Raw genomic sequence first — 18,137 nt, forward strand, 5'->3', positions numbered from 1 at the left:
TGGGCAGGATGGAGCAGGATGGCTGGAGTCTTCATCACACCAATCAGAAAAGCATCCAATTTAAAACTTGTAATTGTGGCTGGATACAGTGGCTCATGCCTGTAATCCCAGTACTCTGGGAGGCCAAGGCAGGAGGATCACCTGAGGTCAGGAGATTGAGACCAGACTGACCAACGTGGTGAAACCTCATCTTTACTAAAAATACAAAAATTAGCCAGGCATGGTGGTATACACCTGTAGTCTCAGCTACTTGGGAGGCTGAGGCAGGAGAATCACTTGAACCCGGGAGGCGGAGGTTGCAGTGAGCTGAGATCGTGCTGAGAGACAGGACTAGCTGGATTTTCTAGGCTGACTAAGAATCCCTGAGCCTAGCTGGGAAGGTGACCGCATCCACCTTTAAACACGGGGCTTGCAACTTAGCTCACACCAGACCAATTAGGTAGTAAAGAGAGCTCACTAAAAAGCTAATTAGGCAAAAACAGGAGACAAAGAAATAGCCAATCATCTATTGTCTGAGAGCACAGTGGGAGGGACAATGATCGGGATATAAACTCAGGCATTCAAGCCGGCAACAGCTACCCTCTTTGGGTCCCCTCCCTTTGTATGGGAGCTCTGTTTTCACTCTATTAAATCTTGCAACTGCACTCTCTTCTGGTCCGTGTTTTTATAGCTCAAGTTGAGCTTTCGTTTGCCATCCACCACTGCTGTTTGCCGCCGTCGCAGACCTGCCGCTGACTTCCATCCCTCCGGATCCGGCAGGGTGTCCGCTGTGCTCCTGATCCAGTGAGGCGCCCATTGCTGCTCCCGACTGGGCTAAAGGCTTGCCATTGTTCCTGCACAGCTAAGTGCCTGGGTTCATCCTAACTGAGCTGAACACTAGTCACTGGGTTCCAAGGTTCTCTTCCGTGACCCACAGCTTCTAATACAGCTATAACACTCACTGCATGGCCCAAGATTCCATTCCTTGGAATCCGTGAGGCCAAGAACCCCAGGTCGGAGAACGCAAGGCTTGCCACCATCTTGGAAGTGGCCCGCCACCATCTTGGGAGCTCTGGGAGCAAGGACCCCCAGTAACATTTGGCGACCATGAAGGGACCTCCAAAGCGGTAATATTGGACCACTTTCACTTGCTATTCTGTCCTATCCTTCCCTCAGAATTGGAGGGAAATACCGGGCACCTGTCGGCCAGTTAAAAATGATGGCCACCAGACTTAAGACTCAGGTGTGAGGCTGTCTGGGGAAAGGCTTTCTAACAGTCCCCAACCCTTCTGGGTTGGGAACATTTGTCTGCCTAGAACCAGCTTCCACTTTCAATTTTCCTGGGGAAGCCGAGGGCCGACTAGAGGGAGAAAGCTGTCGTCCCGAACTCCTGGCATTAGCCGGTTGAGATCATGGCACAGCCAGAAGTCTCTATTCAACAGTTGCCCATGCGTGCACCCCTACCTCTCCTTCTGACCCATACCTTCTGTGTCCTGACCATGACTTTCTTGAAAGTGTAGCCCCCAAATTCTCCTTACCTTTGAATCTACTTCCTCTGATCCCTGCCTCCTAAATACTAATGGTTCAGACGTTCATTTCCTCTAGCAAGTTGTATCTCCAAAAGGATCTAAGGAAGCTCTATGCTGTGTCCTTAGGCATCTAGGCTATAAACCCAGGGAATCTTATCCCTGGTGTCCCTCCCGATTTAGGTATACAGCTCTCGAAATGAGCAGTTATGTGGGGCCCGTTCCCCACCACCCTTGCCAGGGCCCCAAGTTTGTAATGGCTAAGAGGAGAGAAAGAGAGACAGGAGACAGAGAGATGGAGAAGAGAGACAGAGAGATGGAGGAGAGAGAGACAGAGAGATGAAGGAGAGAGAGAGATGGAAGAGAGAGAGAGAGAGAGACGGAGGAGAGAGATGGAGGAGAGAGAGAGATGGAAGAGAGATAGAGAGAGATGGAAGAGAGAGAGACGGAGGAGAGAGACAGAGGAGAGACAGAGGACAGACAGAGGAGAGAGGAGAGAGACAGAGTAGAGAGAGAGACAGAGGAGAGAGACAGAGGAGAGAGAGAGAGGGAGACAGATGAGAGAGAGAAAAACAGAGGAGAGACAGAGGAGAGAGAGAGAAACAGGAGAGGCAGAGGAGACAGACAGGAGAGAGAGACAGGAGAGACAAAGGGAGTCAAAGAGAGAAAGAGAAAGAGAAAGAAATAGTAAAAAAATAAACAAACAGTGGGCTCTTTCCTTTAAAAGCCAGGGTAATTTTAAAACCTATAATTGTAACTTACTGCACATTGGGCACATGTACCATAAAACCTAAAGTATAATAATAATAATAATAATAATAATAATTACAATAAAAGAAAAAAAAAGTAAATAAATAAATAAAATAGAATAAAATAAAAAATTTATTCTAGAAAAAAAAAAAAAGAGAGTAGAAGGATGGTTATCAGAGGCTGGGAAGGGCAATAGGGGGCTGGGGTTGGGGGCAGGTGGGAATGGTTAATGGGTAAAAAAATAGAAAGAATGAATAAGATCTACTATTTAATAGCATAACAGGATGACTAAATAGCCAATAACTTAATTGTACATTTAAAAATAACTAAAAGAGTGTAATTGGATTGTTTGTAACAGAAAGGATAAATGCTTGACAGAATGGATACCCCACTTGCCATGATGTGATTATTATGCATTGCAAGCCTGTATCAAAATGTCTCACATACCCCATAAATATATGCACCTACTATGTACCCACAAAAATTAAAAATAAAATATAAAAAAGAAAAAAATAAATAAATAAAAATAAAAAAATAAAACCTATAATTGTTCATTGAAGGTGTTCTCTGTGACCCTATAACACTCCAGTACTACCTTGTTGTTAGTGTAAACAAGGGCATAGCCTCAAAACACTGAGACCACTGACAACCCGTAGCTTTCCTATCAAAAATCCTTAACCCAGTAACCCGCGGATGCATTCAACCCGTAGCGGCAACTGCTTTGCTAACAGAAGAAAGTAGAAAAGTAGCTTTTAAAGGAAACCTCATTGTGAGCACACATCAGTTCAGAATTATTCTAAGTCAAAAAAGCAAAAAGGTAGCTTACTAACTAAAAAAATCTTAAAAGTATGGGGCTATTCTGTTTAAAAAAAAAAAAGATAATTTAACACTAACCACTGATAATTCCCTTAACCCAGCAAATTTCCCAACAGGGGATTTAAATCTTAAGTACCATACAAAGGTCCAACCAGACCTAGGAGGAATTCCCTTCAGGACCGGATGATAGATGGTTCCTCCCAGGTGATTGAGGAAAAAACCAAAATGGGTATTCAGTAATTGATAGGGAGACTCTTGTGGATGCAGAGTTAGAAAAATTACCTAATAATTGTTCTGCTCAAACATGAGAGCTGTTTGCACTCAGCCAAGCCTTAAAGTACTTACAGAATCAAAAAAGACTATCTCAATCCTGACTCAAAAGGTTACCTACACCCTCTCTGAAATGAATTTGCATAAGAACTGTTGTTTATGGGAGTGCATCTTGATGGGGCAGCTGGGTTCCATGAAATACTCAGGAACCCAGCCCAGCTCTAGGACTCACCCCTGAGGACAAAGGCAATGTTGGGCACTCTGGTAAAGGACCACTAGAATCCAGCAGCCCGGACCCCTTTCTTTGTGGTCAAGAAAGGTGGGAAAAGGAGTGCAGGACTGCTACATCGGTTAGCGTAACTAATCTGATAAGCAGAGGTCCATGGGTGGTTACGCACCCTGGAAAGGAATAAGCATTAGGACCATAGAGGACGCTCTAGGACTAATGCTCATCGGAAAATGACTAGGGGTGCTGGCATCCCTATGTTCTTTTTTCAGATGGGAAACATTCCCCACAAGGCAAAAACGCCCCTAAGATGTATTCTGGAGAATTGGGACCAATTTGACCCTCAGATGCTAAAATAGAAATGACTTATATTCTTCCGCAGTACCGCCTGGCCAGATATCCATTTCAAGGGGGAGAAACTTGGCCTCCTGAGGGAAGTATAAATTATAAAACCATCTTACAGCTAGACCTCTTTTGTAGAAAAGGCAAATGGAGTGAAGTACCTTATGTACAAACTTTCTTTTCATTAAGAGACAACTCACAATTATGTAAAAAGTGTGATTTATGCCCTACAGGAGGCCCTCAGAGTCTACCTCCCTACCCCAGTGTCCCCCTGACTCCTTCCCCAACTAATAAAGACCCCCCTTCAATCCAAACAGTCCAAAAGGAGACAGACAAAGGGGTAAACAATGAACCAAAGAGTGCCAATATTCCCCAATTATGCCCCCTCCAAGCAGTGGGAGGAGAATTCGGTCCAGCCAGAGTGCATATACCTTTTTCTTTCTCAGACTTAAAGCAAATTAAAACAGACCTAAGTAAATTCTCAGATAACCCTGATGGCTATATTGATGTTTTACAAGGGTTGGGACAATTCTTTGATCTGACATGGAGAAATATAATGTTACTACTAAATCAGACACTAACCCCAACAAGAGAAGTGCCGCCATAACTGCAGCCTGAGAGTTTGGCGATCTCTGGTATCTCAGGTCAATGACAGGATGACAACAGAGGAAAGGGAACGATTCCCCACAGGCCAGCAGCCAGTTCCCAGTGTAGACCCTTATTGGGACACAGAATCAGAACATGGAGATTGGTGCCGCAGACATTTGCTAACTTGTGTGCTAGAAGGACTAAGAAAAACTAGGAAGAAGCCTATGAATCATTCAATGACGTCCACTGTAACACAGGGAAAAGAAGAAAATCCTACCACCTTTTTGGAGCGACTAAGGGAGGCATTGAGAAAGCATACCTGTCACCTGACTCTGTTGAAGGCCAACTAATCTTAAAGGATAAGTTTATCACTCAGTCAGCTGCAGACATTAGAAAAAAACTTCAAAAGTCCGCCTTAGGCCCGGAGCAAAACTTAGAAACCCTATTGAACTTGGCAATCAGGAGCAGCAGGTGGAACGGGACAAATGGGATAAAAAAAAGGCCACCGCTTTAGTCATGGCCCTCAGGCAATCAGACTTTGGAGGCTCTGGGAAAGGGAAAAGCTTGGCAAATCAAATGCCTAATAGGGCTTGCTTCCAGTGTGGTCTACAAGGACACTTTAAAAAAGATTGTCCAAATAGAAATAAGCCGCCCCCTCGTCCATGCCCCTTATGTCGAGGGAATCACTGGAAGCCCCACTGCCCCAGGGGATGAAGGTCCGCTAAGTCAGAAGCCACTAACCAGATGATCCAGCAGCAGGACTGAGGGTGCCTGGGGCAAGCGCCAGCCCATGTCCTCACCCTCACAGAGCCCCAGGTATGCTTGACCATTGAGGGCCAGAAGGTTAACTGTCTCCCGGACACTGGCGCGGCCTTAGTCTTACTCTCCTGTCCCGGACAACTGTCCTCCAGATCTGTCACTATCCAAGGGGTCCTAGGACAGACAGCCAGTCACTAGATACTTCTCCCAGCCACTAAGTTGTGACTGGGGAACTTTACTCTTTTCACATGCTTTTCTAATTATGCCTGAAAGCCCCACTTCCTTGTTAGGGAGAGACATTCTAGCAAAAGCAGGGGCCATTATACACCTGAACATAGGATAAGGAACACCCGTTTGTTGTCCCCTTCTTGAGAAAGGAATTAATCCTGAAGTCTGGGCAACAGAAGGGACAATATGGATGAGCAAAAAATGCCCATCCTGTTCAAGTTAAACTAAAGGATTCCGCCTCCTTTCCCTACCAAAGGCAGCACCTCCTTAGACCCAAGGCCCAACAAGGACTCAAAAAAACTGTTAAGGACCTAAAAGCCCAAGGCCTAGTAAAACCATGCAATAGCCCCTGCAATACTCCAATTTTAGGAGTACAGAAACCCAGCGGACAGTGGAGGTTAGTGCAAGATCTCAGGATTATCAATGAGACTGTTGTTCCTCTAGACCCAGCTGTATCTAACCCTTATACTCACTCTGCTTTCCCAAATGTCAGAGGAAGCAGAGTGGTTTATGTCCTAGATCTTAAGGATGCCTTTCTCTGCATCCCTGTACATCCTGACTCTCAATTCTTATTTGCCTTTGAAGATCCTTCGCACCCAACGTCTCAACTCACCTGGACTGTTTTTTCCCAAGGGTTCAGGGATAGCCCCCATCTATTTGGCCAGGCATTAGCCCAAGACTTGAGCCAGTTCTCATGCCTGGACACTCTTGTCCTTCGGTAGGTGGATGATTTACTTTTAGCCACCAGTTCAGAAACCTTGTGCCATCAAGCCACCCAAGTGCTCTTAAATTTCCTCGCCACCTGTGGCTACAAGGTTTCCAAACCAAAGGCTCAGCTCTGCTCACAGCAGTTTAAATACTTAGGGCTAAAATTATTCAAAGGCACCAGGGCCCTTAGTGAGGAACATATCCAGCCTATACTGGCTTATCCTCATCCCAAAACCCTAAAGCAACTAAGAGGGTTCCTTGGCATAACAGGTTTCTGCCGAATATGGATTCCCAGGTACACTGAAATAGCCAGACCATTATACACACTAATTAAGGAAACTCAGAAAGCCAATACCCATTTAGTAAGATGGACACCTGAAGCAGAAGCGGCTTTCCAGGCCCTAAAGAAGGCCCTAACCCAAGCCCCAGTGTTAAGCTTGCCAATGGGGCAAGACTTTTCTTTATATGTCACAGAAAAAACAGGAATAGCTCTAGGAGTCCTTACACAGATCCAAGGGATGAGCTTGCAATGCGTGGCATACCTGAGTAAGGAAACTGATGTAGTGGCAAAGGGCTGGCCTCATTGTTTACGGGTAGTGGTGGCAGTAGCAGTCTTAGTATCTGAAGCAGTTAGAATAATACAGGGAAGAGATCTTACTGCGTGGACATCACACGATGTGAACGGCCTACTCACTGCTAAAGGAGACTTGTGGTTGTTAGACAACCATTTACTTAAATATCAGGCTCTATTACTTGAAGTGCCAGTGCTGCGACTGTGCACTTGTGCAACTCTTAACCCAGGCACATTTCTTCCAGACAATGAAGAAAAGATAGAACATAACTGTCAACAACTGCTCAAACCTACGCCGCTCGAGGGGACCTTTTGGAGGTTCCCTTGACTAATCCCAAGCTCAGTTTGTATATTGATGGAAATTCTTTTACAGAAAAAGGACTTTGAAAAGCAGGGTATGCAGTGGTCAGTGATAATGGAATACTTGAAAGTAATCCCCTCACTCCAGGAACTAGTGCTCAGCTGGCAGAACGAATAGCCCTCACTTGGGCACTAGAATTAGGAGAAGGAAAAAGGGTAAATATATACACAGACTCTAAGTATGCTTACCTAGTCATCCGTGCCCACGCAGCAATATGGAGAGAAAGGGAATTCCTAACTTCCGAGGAAACACGTATCAAACATCAGGAAGCCATTAGAAGATTATTATTGGTGGTGGTACAGAAACCTAAAGAGGTGACAGTGTTACACTGCCGGGATCATCAAAAAAAAAAAGGAAAGGGAAATAGAAGGGAACCGCCAAGCGGATATTGAAACAAAAAGAGCCACAAGACAGGACCCTCCATCGAAAATACTTACAGAAGGACCCTTAGTATGGGGTAATCCCCTCCGGGAAACCAAGCCCCAGTACTCCAAAGGAGAAATAGAATGGGAACCTCATGAGGACAGTGTCCTCCCCTCAGGATAGCTAACCACCGAAGAAGGAAAAATACTTTTGCCTGCAGCTAACCAATGGAAATTACTTAAAACCCTTCACCAAGCCTTTCACTTAGGTATTGATAACACCCATCAGATGGCCAAATCATTATTTACTGGACCAGGCCTTTTCAAAACTATCAAGCAGATAGTCAGGGCCTGTAAAGTGTGCCAAAAAAATAATCCCCTACACTACAGGCCATACATTTCAATCCCTGTATCTTTAACAACTCCTTGTTAAGTTTGTCTCTTCCAGAATCAAAGCTGTAAAACTACAAGTAGTTCTTCAAAGGGAGCCCCAGATGCAGTCCATGACTAAGATCTACCGTGGACCCCTGGACTGGCCTGCTAGCCCATGCTCCAATGTTAATGACATCGAAGGTACCCCTACGAGGAAATCTCAACTGCACAACCCCTACTAAGCCCCAGTTCAGCAGAAAGCAATTAGAGCGGTCGTCAGCCAACCTCCCCAACAGCACTTGGGTTTTTCTGTTGAGAGGTGGGACTGAGAGACAGGAATAGCTGGATTTTCTAGGCTGACTAAGAATCCCGAAGCCTAGCTGGGAAGGTGATCACATCCACCTTTAAAACACGGGGCTTGCAACTTAGCTCACACCCGACCAATTAGGTAGTAAAGAGAGCTCACTAAAAAGCTAATTAGGCAAAAACAGAAGGTAAAGAAATAGCCAATCATCTATTGCCTGAGAGCACAGTGGGAGGGACAATGATCCGGATATAAACCCAGGCATTCAAGCCGGCAACAGCTACCCTCTTTGGGTCCCCTCCCTTTGTAGGGGAGCTCTGTTTTCACTCTATTAAATCTTGCAACTGCACTCTCTTCTGGTCCGTGTTTTTACGGCTCAAGTTGAGCTTTCGTTTGCCATCCACCACTGCTGTTTGCCGCCGTTGCAGACCCGCCGCTGACTTCCATCCCTCCAGATCCGGCAGGGTGTCCGCTGTGCTCCTGATCCAGCGAGGCGCCCACTGCTCCTCCTGATTGGGCTAAAGGCTTGCCATTGTTCCTGCACAGCTAAGTGCCTGGGTTCGTCCTAACTGAGCTGAACACTAGTCACTGGGTTCCAAGGTTCTCTTTTGTGACCCACGGCTTCTAATACAACTGTAACACTCACTGCATGGCCCAAGATTCCATTCCTTGGAATCCGTGAGGCCAAGAACCCCAGGACAGAGAACGTGAGACTTGCCACCATCTTGGAAGCGGCCTGCCGCCATCTTGGGAGCTCTGGGAGCAAGGACCCCTGGTAACAGTGCCATTGCACTCCAGCCTGGGTGACAGAGCAAGACTTTGTCTCAAAAAAAACCAAAAACAAAAAATTTAAAATTGCTTGTTTCTGGAATTTTCCATTTAATATTTTTGGACTCTGGTGGACTGTGGCTAACTGAAACTGCACAAAGCGAAACCACAGCTATCAAGCTGGATTACTGTAGTTTTCTGAGATGGCTTTGCCTTTCTCTTCAATTTCTTTCCTGTGTTCAATCAAATTTTGTTGCACTTCTTCCTTTATCACTTCTTTTCTTTCCATGTCAGAGTTTAGATTTCTGCTTCTAAGTTTGTGGTTTTTGTAGTATGTTCACAGATTTGTTTGAGAATATTTTATTTGGTTGGAGCACTGAGATGCCCTTTCCATTTGCTTTTTTGGGGAGAAGTTTTATCAACTGGAACACTTTCTTTCAAATTTCTATATTCCTTTTAAAGTCTTAGCTCCCACAACAAAGCTCCCTTTCATGCTAAATTAAGGGAATGCCTTGAAAATTTAAATTTATATTTACCCTATTCTGTTTACTAAGGGAAGTGTTAAATACTTTAGGAAGTGTTCTGTGCTTTCAATTGGACAGTTAGCTTTGGGATATCTTAATTATCCACAATATTACATTTCAATAACCAGACTAATTTTAATGAGGTTGTCAAGCAAAGAAATTGTACCTGAATAGCTGAAACCTTGTATTTCTGTTCAACTCTAGTTCTGTAAAATGGATTTTAATTCAATGTATATTACATATCAAGCATTAAAGTGAAAAATTCTTAATTTGCTGAGTCTGATGTATTTTGGGGGGGGGCGGTAATAAACTTTAAAGATAATTACCAAAACACCAAGATATCTAGCCTCCTCTTAGTAATGCATAATAGCTTTTGCATGACCTGTACAGGAAAACTCAAAGTCTACAGTCCACAGGTACCAAGCTGCCTTTTGTCTTTCTAATTCAGAAAAAGCCTGATGCCTCTGCTGTAAGCACGTTAACTACAGGGAAGAAGGAAGAGTCATCATCACCAATAGCTACCCAGTCCTAGCTACTGTTAAAAAAAAATGATTTATGGGATATAGTCTTTACCCTAATGGAGAAATAAATGCTTGATGGTCTAAATTATAACTTAGAATATGTTTTTCTATAAGAAAACATAAAGGATAGTTTGATGGCAACAGTGCATTAGTATGTTAGATATTTAATAGTTCAGGGGCTGATCTGGATTAGACACCATTTATAGCATTAATTCTGTGAGAAAAACATTCATTAGTTCCCAGATACAATAAACCTTGAAATGAGTGACTGCATTTTCCTTAGTTTTCTACCTCTTTCTTTTCTATCCTCTTTGTCTGTCATATCTCCTTCCCCTTTTCTTATGTTTTCTACTTATCACTAATCCTTGCTTTCTTCTTCTCTAGAATACCAATACTCCACCATTCCTAATTTCCCATGCTCTGTGACTTCTTTCCTCTTTAAGTCAAGTGTGGTCAGATTTGAACCATAGACATGCCTTGGACCCTAAGTGAGTAAAGCTGTAGCGGCGTGGCCACATGAGGGAAGTGGTCCTTAGGACTTTCTCTGTACACATGTATGTTGCAAAGTATAATATGGATGTAAAACAGTTCTCAGAAACAGACCTTTAGGAATCTTATACATAGAAACTCCCTCTGACTCTTGGTGTAAGTGTAGCTTTCTATACATAAATATCTTTTTTTTTTCTTTGAGATGTAGTTTCTCTCTCTCGTTGCCCAGGCTGTAGCGCAATGGCGTGATCTCGGTTCACCGCAACCTTCGCCTCCTGGGTTCAAGCAGTTCTTCTGCCTCAGCCTCCCGAGTAGCTGGGATTACAGGCATGCACCACCACGCCCAGCTAATTTTGTATTTTTAGTAGAGACAGGGCTTCTCCATGTTGGTCAGGCTGGTCTCAAACTCCTGACCTCAGGTGATCCACCTGCCTCAGCCTCCCAAAGTGCTAGGATTACAGGTGTGAGGCACTGTGCCCGGCCACATAAATAACTTTATTGCAAATGTATTCCTACTCATACATGAGATCCACTCAAGCATTTGCGTAGTAGAAAATGAACCTTAGAATTATTTTTCAGTCAAGAAGAACCCATGTTCTTCTTTTGATTCCAATAAAGACCATTCTTCCTAATAATTGTAATTAGGATAATGACATAGTTATTTTCTCTTTTTTTGAGATGGACTCTCGCTGTGTCACCTAGGCTGCAGTGCAGGTGCAATGGTGTGATCTTGGCTCACTGCAGCCTCCGCCTCCCGGGTTCAAGAGATTCTTCTGCCTCAGCCACCTGAGTAGCTGGGATTACAGGCGTGTACCACCAAGCCCAGCTAATTTTTGTATTTTTAGTAGAGACAGGGTTTCACCATATTGGCCAGGCTAGTCTCGAACTCCTGATCTCAGATGATCCACCCACCTCAGCCTCCTTAAGTGCTGGGATTACAGGTTTGAGCCACCACGCCTAGCTATGATAGTTACTCTTACCTTTTGAGTTCTCAAGATGTATGAAGACATAACACCTGTATCTAAGAATTCTATAGAAGGGAGGAAGACTAAGTAGAATACACTTAAGAAAAATACTGACAGACATGTAACAGAATTATTTCAGTGAAATCATAGAAGGTGATGAAAGGCTTTCCTGAAGAAGTAAACATAAAAGCTAGCTAAATGTAGAAAATAGGCATAAGCATCCCAGATAGAAGGAACAGCATATCCAAGATACAGAAGAAAGAACCAGCACAACACATTCTGGGTTTTAAAGAGGAGAGAGTAAATGAAGGGAATCTGAATGTATGTGCATGTACTTACATATACACTTGCTTGTGAGTAGGCATTGGGTAATGGTGGTGAGAGTGTTGTAGAGTTGAAACTAGGGATACTGAGTTTACATAGGAGGCTTCTGAAATAAAACAAGCAAGAAATGATTAGTGTGAACTCAGATAATGACTGTAGGCCTGATAAACAAGGGATGAATTTGAGAGTGATCTAGGAGATGGAATAAACAGCACTTAGTGTCCAGTTGTAAGAAGTACTTGAGGAGGCAGCATCTTGGATGGCTCCCAGGTTTCTGCCTTGGGTAGCCACCTAAATACTGTCAGCTTTCCATTCACTGTGATAGGGAATACAGGTGGAGAAACAGGTGTGTGTTTTGTCTTGTTCAATTTTTTTCCAGGAAGCTAAGGGTTTCATGACTATTTGTGGTTGAACACCACTAAAGAACCTCTATTGCTTGGGAGGTGAGAACTAAATGAGAGCTGAAAATGCATTTTGTATTTGAGAGTATAGGTTGTGTTATGTATTAGAAACAGCTTGAATGAACTTTGAACTCAAACTTTGGTTGGAATCTTGGTTCTCACATTACTAGTAGCTATGTGCCTTTAAGCAAATTATTTAGTTTCGCTAAGACTTAGCTTATTCATTTGTAAAGTTGGGAGAATGATAGCCTTTTAAGATTATTGGTAAATGAGATGAGCTTCTGGGTCTGGAAGATAATGGCAACTGTCCAAATCTAAATCTCTCCACATGTCCTCCCCAAAAGCTGTAAGAACAAAAGGACTCCACACACATATATATACACACAAACCATACATAACTCACACTTTCAGCACTACTGCAAGACAGATGATACCATGAATTTTTAATTACCTTTATATAAGGAAATAGCACATTACAATGGTTCCTGTTGCTGCTACAAACCTGTGAGTGGGAAGAGTTGGGTAAGGAAAGGCTTAAGAGACTGAGAAAATAGGAGAAGGGAACAGAGGTTAAAATAAAGCACAAGCAACATCATCCTCAGAAAAAGTCCTCAACGTTGCCAAATACAAAGACAGGCCTAGGACTTGGTAATTTATAGAACTAGCTACAGGAAGCTGTATTAAAGTGAGAGGGGCCACAAGCAGCAGCTTCAGAGTAGCATTGCTCCTAGAAGAGACAGAGAAAAGACGATACCTCTTGGAGGCATGGCAGCAAGAGGAAAGAAGGAAGTGGGGATAAAATTGAGGCTTCTAGAGAAATGAAAGAGAAACAAGGCATGGCAACCCATCCCCCACCCAACAACTCCACCGTAACACTGTCCATTATAGGTGCTCCTCTTTACTAATCTGCAGAAGTGAATGCTCTTAAACTAACAACCCAAGAACCCTATTCACAAAATGCTCAAGAATAGAAATGAATCAAATGCTACTAAAAATACAAAAACTAGCCGGGCGTGGTGGCGGCCGCCTGTAATCCCAGCTACTCGGGAGGCTGAGGCAGAAGAACTGCTTGAACCCAGGAGGCGAAGGCTGCAGTAAGCGGAGATCGCGCCATTGCACTACAGCCTGGGCAACGAGAGAGAGAAACTCCATCTCAAAGAAAAAAAAAAAAAAAAAGATATTTATGTATAAAAAGCTACACTTACACCAAGAGTCAGAGGGAGTTTCTATGTATAAGATTCCTAAAGGTCTGTTTCTGAGAACTGTTTTACATCCATATTATACTTTGCAACATATATGTGTACAGAGAAAGTCCTAAGGACCACTTCCCTCATGTGGCCACGCCGCTACAGCTTTACTCACTTAGGGTCCAAGGCATGTCTATGGTTCAAATCTGACCACACTTGACTTAAAGAGGAAAGAAGTCACAGAGCATGGGAAATTAGGAATGGTGGAGTATTGGTATCCTAGAGAAGAAGAAAGCAAGGATTAGTGATAAGTAGAAAACATAAGAAAAGGAGGAGATATGACAGACAAAGAGGATAGAAAAGAAAGAGGTAGAAAACTAAGGAAAATGCAGTCACTCATTTCAAGGTTTATTGTATCTGGGAACTAATGAATGTTTTTCTCACAGAATTAATGCTATAAATGGTGTCTAATCCAGATCAGCCCCTGAACTATTAAATATCTAACATATTAATGCACTGTTGCCATCAAACCATCCTTTATGTTTTCTTATAGAAAAACATATTCTAAGTTATAATTTAGACCATCAAGCATTTATTTCTCCATTAGGGTAAAGACTATATCCCATAAATCATTTTTTTTTAACAGTAGCTAGGACTGGGTAGCTATTGGTGATGATGACTCTTCCTTCTTCCCTGTAGTTAACGTGCTTACAGCAGAGGCATCAGGCTTTTTCTGAATTAGAAAGACAAAAGGCAGCTTGGTACCTATGTACTGCAGACTTTGAGTTTTCCTGTACAGGTCATGCAAAAGCTGTTATGCATTACTAAGAGGAGGCTAGGTATCTTGGTATTTTGGTAATTATCTTTAAAGTTTACTACCCCCCCCAAAATACATCAAATTAAGAATTTTTCACTTTAATGCTTGATATGTAATATACATTGAATTAAAATCCATTTTACAGAACTAGAGTTGAACAGAAATACAAGGTTTCAGCTATTCAGGTACAATTTCTTTGCTTGACAACCTCATTAAAATTAGTCTGGTTATTGAAATGTAATATTGTGGATAATTAAGATATCCCAAAGCTAACTGTCCAATTGAAAGCACAGAACACTTCCTAAAGTATTTAACACTTCCCTTAGTAAACAGAATAGGGTAAATTTAAATTTTCAAGGCATTCCCTTAATTTAGTATGAAAGGGAGCTTTGTTGTGGAAGGTATATATACTGCTTATATTGAAAGGATTTTGACCACAGAATAGATGTTAAACATTGTCTGTGTCTCTACTGTCAACTTTGTCTACTGCTAATCTGTATCAGTCTTAGATGAATATAACAAGTTACATAGGGCCTGGCGTGGTGGCTCACGCCTGTAATCCCAGCACTCTGACAGGCCGAGGTGGGCAGATCATGAGGTCAAGAGATCGAGAACATCCTGGCCAACGTGGTGAAACCCCGTGTCTCTACTAAAAATACAAAAATTAGCTGGGCATGGTGGCGCACTCCTGTAGTCCCAGCTACTTGGGAGGCTGAGGCAGAAAAATCGCTTGAACCTGGAAGGCAGAGGTTGCAGTGAGCTGAGATTGTGCCACTGCACTCTAGCCTGGCAACAGAGCGAGACTCCAACTCAAAAAAAAAAAAAAAAAAGTTACACAGTTTAATGTGACATGAATTGAGCTAGGTAAAATTAATTGCTGTATCAAAGCCTTTTCAAACAGGTCTTTTCTCAAATTACCATAAATAAAACCATTTTCTATGGTGACTAAGTTTTTTGCATGCTCTCCACGCCCATGATATTCAACACCTATATCTCTTATTCTACATTACTAATATAACTTACTTATCAATCTGCTTATCAAAAATTTATGTCCTTACCTACTATTTTCTATTCCTATTTGTGTAAGTAACATGTGGAATAGTCTTTACAGCATCTATCATCTATACCAGTATAATTTGTGGAGCCTACACATTCTTTATTATTGCAAGACAATGGTAGACGTTCTTCACATCTATCACTAAGCCCTGCTTGACTTTAACAAAACTGGTTGCATGCTATTCATGATACTGAAAATCATGAAGAGTGCCTGAATATAAAAAAAGATATGTTAGAACCACTTGGTAAAGAAATATGTAATAATTTAAATGTGACTTTCACTTTTTTTTTGTTTTTTGAGACACAGTCTCGCTCTGTCACCCAGGCTGGAGTGCAGTGGCACGGATCTCAGTTCACTGCAATCTCCGCCTCCCAGGTTCAAGCAATTCTCCTGCCTCAGCTTCCAGAGTAGCCAGGAATATAGGGGTGCACCACCACGCCTGGCTAACTTTTCCATTTTTTTTTTTTTAAGTAGTGTCAGGGTTTCGCTATGATAGCCAGGCTGGTCTCAAAACTCCTGACCTCAAGTGATCTCCTGCTTCGGCCTCCCAAAGTGCTGGGATTACAGGCATATGCCATGACGCCTGGCCATCTTTCACTATTTTTAAAAAAAGGGTTAGAACTAGAAGAAATTATTTATAATGCATATAGCCATTCTATATTTTTTCTTTCTTTTTTTTTTTTTTTTTTTTTAAAAAAAAACCCTGTACAAGCCAAAAAAAAAAAAAAAAAAAGTATGAGAAACTCTATTTTAAAATATGGGCAAAGGAGGAGAGGCCAAGATGGCCAAATAGGAACAGCTCTGGTCTGCAGGTCCCAGTGAGACCAATGCAGAAGGTGGGTGATTTCTGCATTTCCAACTGAGGTACCCAGTTCATTTCATTGGAGAAATGAACCCACGGAGAATCAGCAGAAGCATGGTGGTGCGTCACTTCACCTGGGAAGCGCAAGGAGCCAACGGATCTCCTTCCGCCAGCCAAGGGAACCCATGAGGGACTGTGCTACCCAGCTGGGTTACTATGCTTTTCCCATGGTTTTTGCAATCTGCAGATCAGAAGATTCTCTTGTGTGTCTACACCACCAGGGCCCTGGGCTTCAAGCACATAACTGGGCAGCTGTTTGGGCAGACACTGAGCTAGCTGCAGGAGTTTTTTTTCAAAACCCAGTGGTTCCAGGAACCCCAGTGAGACTTCACTTCCCTAGAAAGGGGGCTGAAGCCAGGGAGCCAAGTGGTCTTGCTCAGTGGGTCCCACTCCCATGGAGCCCAGCAAGCTAAGAACCACTGGCTTGAAATTCTCACTGTCAGCACAGCAGTCTGAAGTCGACCAGGGACACTGGAGCTTGGTGAGGGGAGGGGCATCCACCACTACCAAGGCTTTAGTAGGTGGTTTTCCCCTGACAGTGCTAAGCAGCCTGGCAGGTCTGGACTGGGCGGAATTCACCACAGCGGGGCAAAGCAGCTGTGACCAGACTGCTTCTCTAGAAGCAGTCTAGATTCCTCCTCACTGCTTCTCTAGATTCCTCCTCACTGGGCGAAGCACCTCTGAAGGAAAGACAGCAGCGCCAGTCAGGGGCTTACAGATAAAACTCTCATCTCCCTGGGACACAGCACCTGGGGGAAAGGGTGGCTGTGGGCACGAGGCTTCAGCAGATTTAAACTTTTCTGCCTGCCAGCTCTGAAGAGAGCAGTTGATACTGACAAGGGTGATTCTCCCAGTACAGTGCACCAGCTCTGCTAAGGGACAGGCTGCCTCCTCAAGTGGGTCCCTAACCCCCATACCTCCTGACTGGGAGAGACCTCTCAACAGGGGCCGACAGACACCTCATACAGGGGAGCTCTGGCTGGCATCAGGCCAGTGCCCCTCTGGGACAAAGCTTCCAGAGGAAGGAGCAGGCAGCAATCTTTGCTGTTCTGCAGCTTCCACTGCAGGTCAAGAGGGTCTGGAGTGGACCTCCAGCAAACTGCAGCAGACCTGCAGGAGAGGGGCCTGACTAATAGAAGAAAAACTAACAAACAGAAAGCAACAACATCAACAAAAAAGACCACCACACAAAAACCCCATCCAAAGGTCATCAGCCTCAAAGATCAAAGGTAGATAAATCCACGAAGATGAGAAAAAATCAGTGCAAAAACGCTGAAAATTCCAAAAACCAGAAAGCCTCTTCTCCTCCAAATTATCACAACTCCTCTCCAGCAAGGGCACAAAACTGGACGAAGAATGAGATTGACGAATTGACAGAAGTAGGCTTCAGAAGGTGGGTAATAACAAACTCCTCTGAGCTAAAGGAGCATGTCCTAACCCAATGCATGGAGGCTAAGAACCTTGATAAAGGTTACAGGAACTGCTAACTAGAATAACCAGTTTAAAGAGGGACATAAATGACCTGATGGAGTTGAAAAACACAGTCCGAGAACTTCATGAAGCATACACAAGAATCAATGGCAAAATTGATCAAGTGGAAGAAAGGATATCAGGGATTGAAGATCATCTGACTGAAAAAAGGCATGAAGAAAAGATTAGAGAAAAAAGAATGAAGAGGAATGAACAAAGCCTCCAAGAAATATGGGACTATGTGAAAAAGACGAAACTTAAGTTTAACTGGTGTACCTGAAAGTGGTGGGGAGAATGAAGTCAAGTTGGAAAACACACTTCAGGATATTATCCACGAGAAGTTCCCCAGCCTAGCAAGGCAGGCCAACATTCAAATTCAGGAAACATAGAGACCACCACTAAGATACTGCTCAAGAAGAGCAACCCCAAGACACATAATCCGTCAGATTCTCCAAGGTTGAAACAAAGGAAAAAAGGTTAAGGGCAGCCAGAGAGAAAGGTCAGGTTATCTACAAAGGGAAGCCTATCAGATTAACATCGGATCTCTCTGCAGAAACTTTACAAGCCAGAAGACAGTGGGGGCCAATATT

The 18,137-nt window shown here is 43.3% G+C and overlaps 1 protein-coding gene across 8 annotated transcripts in view; it reads right to left on the reverse strand.

The window, feature by feature from the left end:
• The window catches only part of DDHD1 (DDHD domain containing 1), a 118,429-nt gene that overhangs the window by 62,403 nt on the left and 37,889 nt on the right, over nucleotides 1-18,137 (reverse strand). The gene's annotated exons all lie outside the window — the stretch shown is intronic.

This window comes from Pongo abelii, chromosome 15 (assembly GCF_028885655.2).
Source record: "Pongo abelii isolate AG06213 chromosome 15, NHGRI_mPonAbe1-v2.0_pri, whole genome shotgun sequence".
Taxonomy (NCBI): domain Eukaryota; kingdom Metazoa; phylum Chordata; class Mammalia; order Primates; family Hominidae; genus Pongo; species Pongo abelii.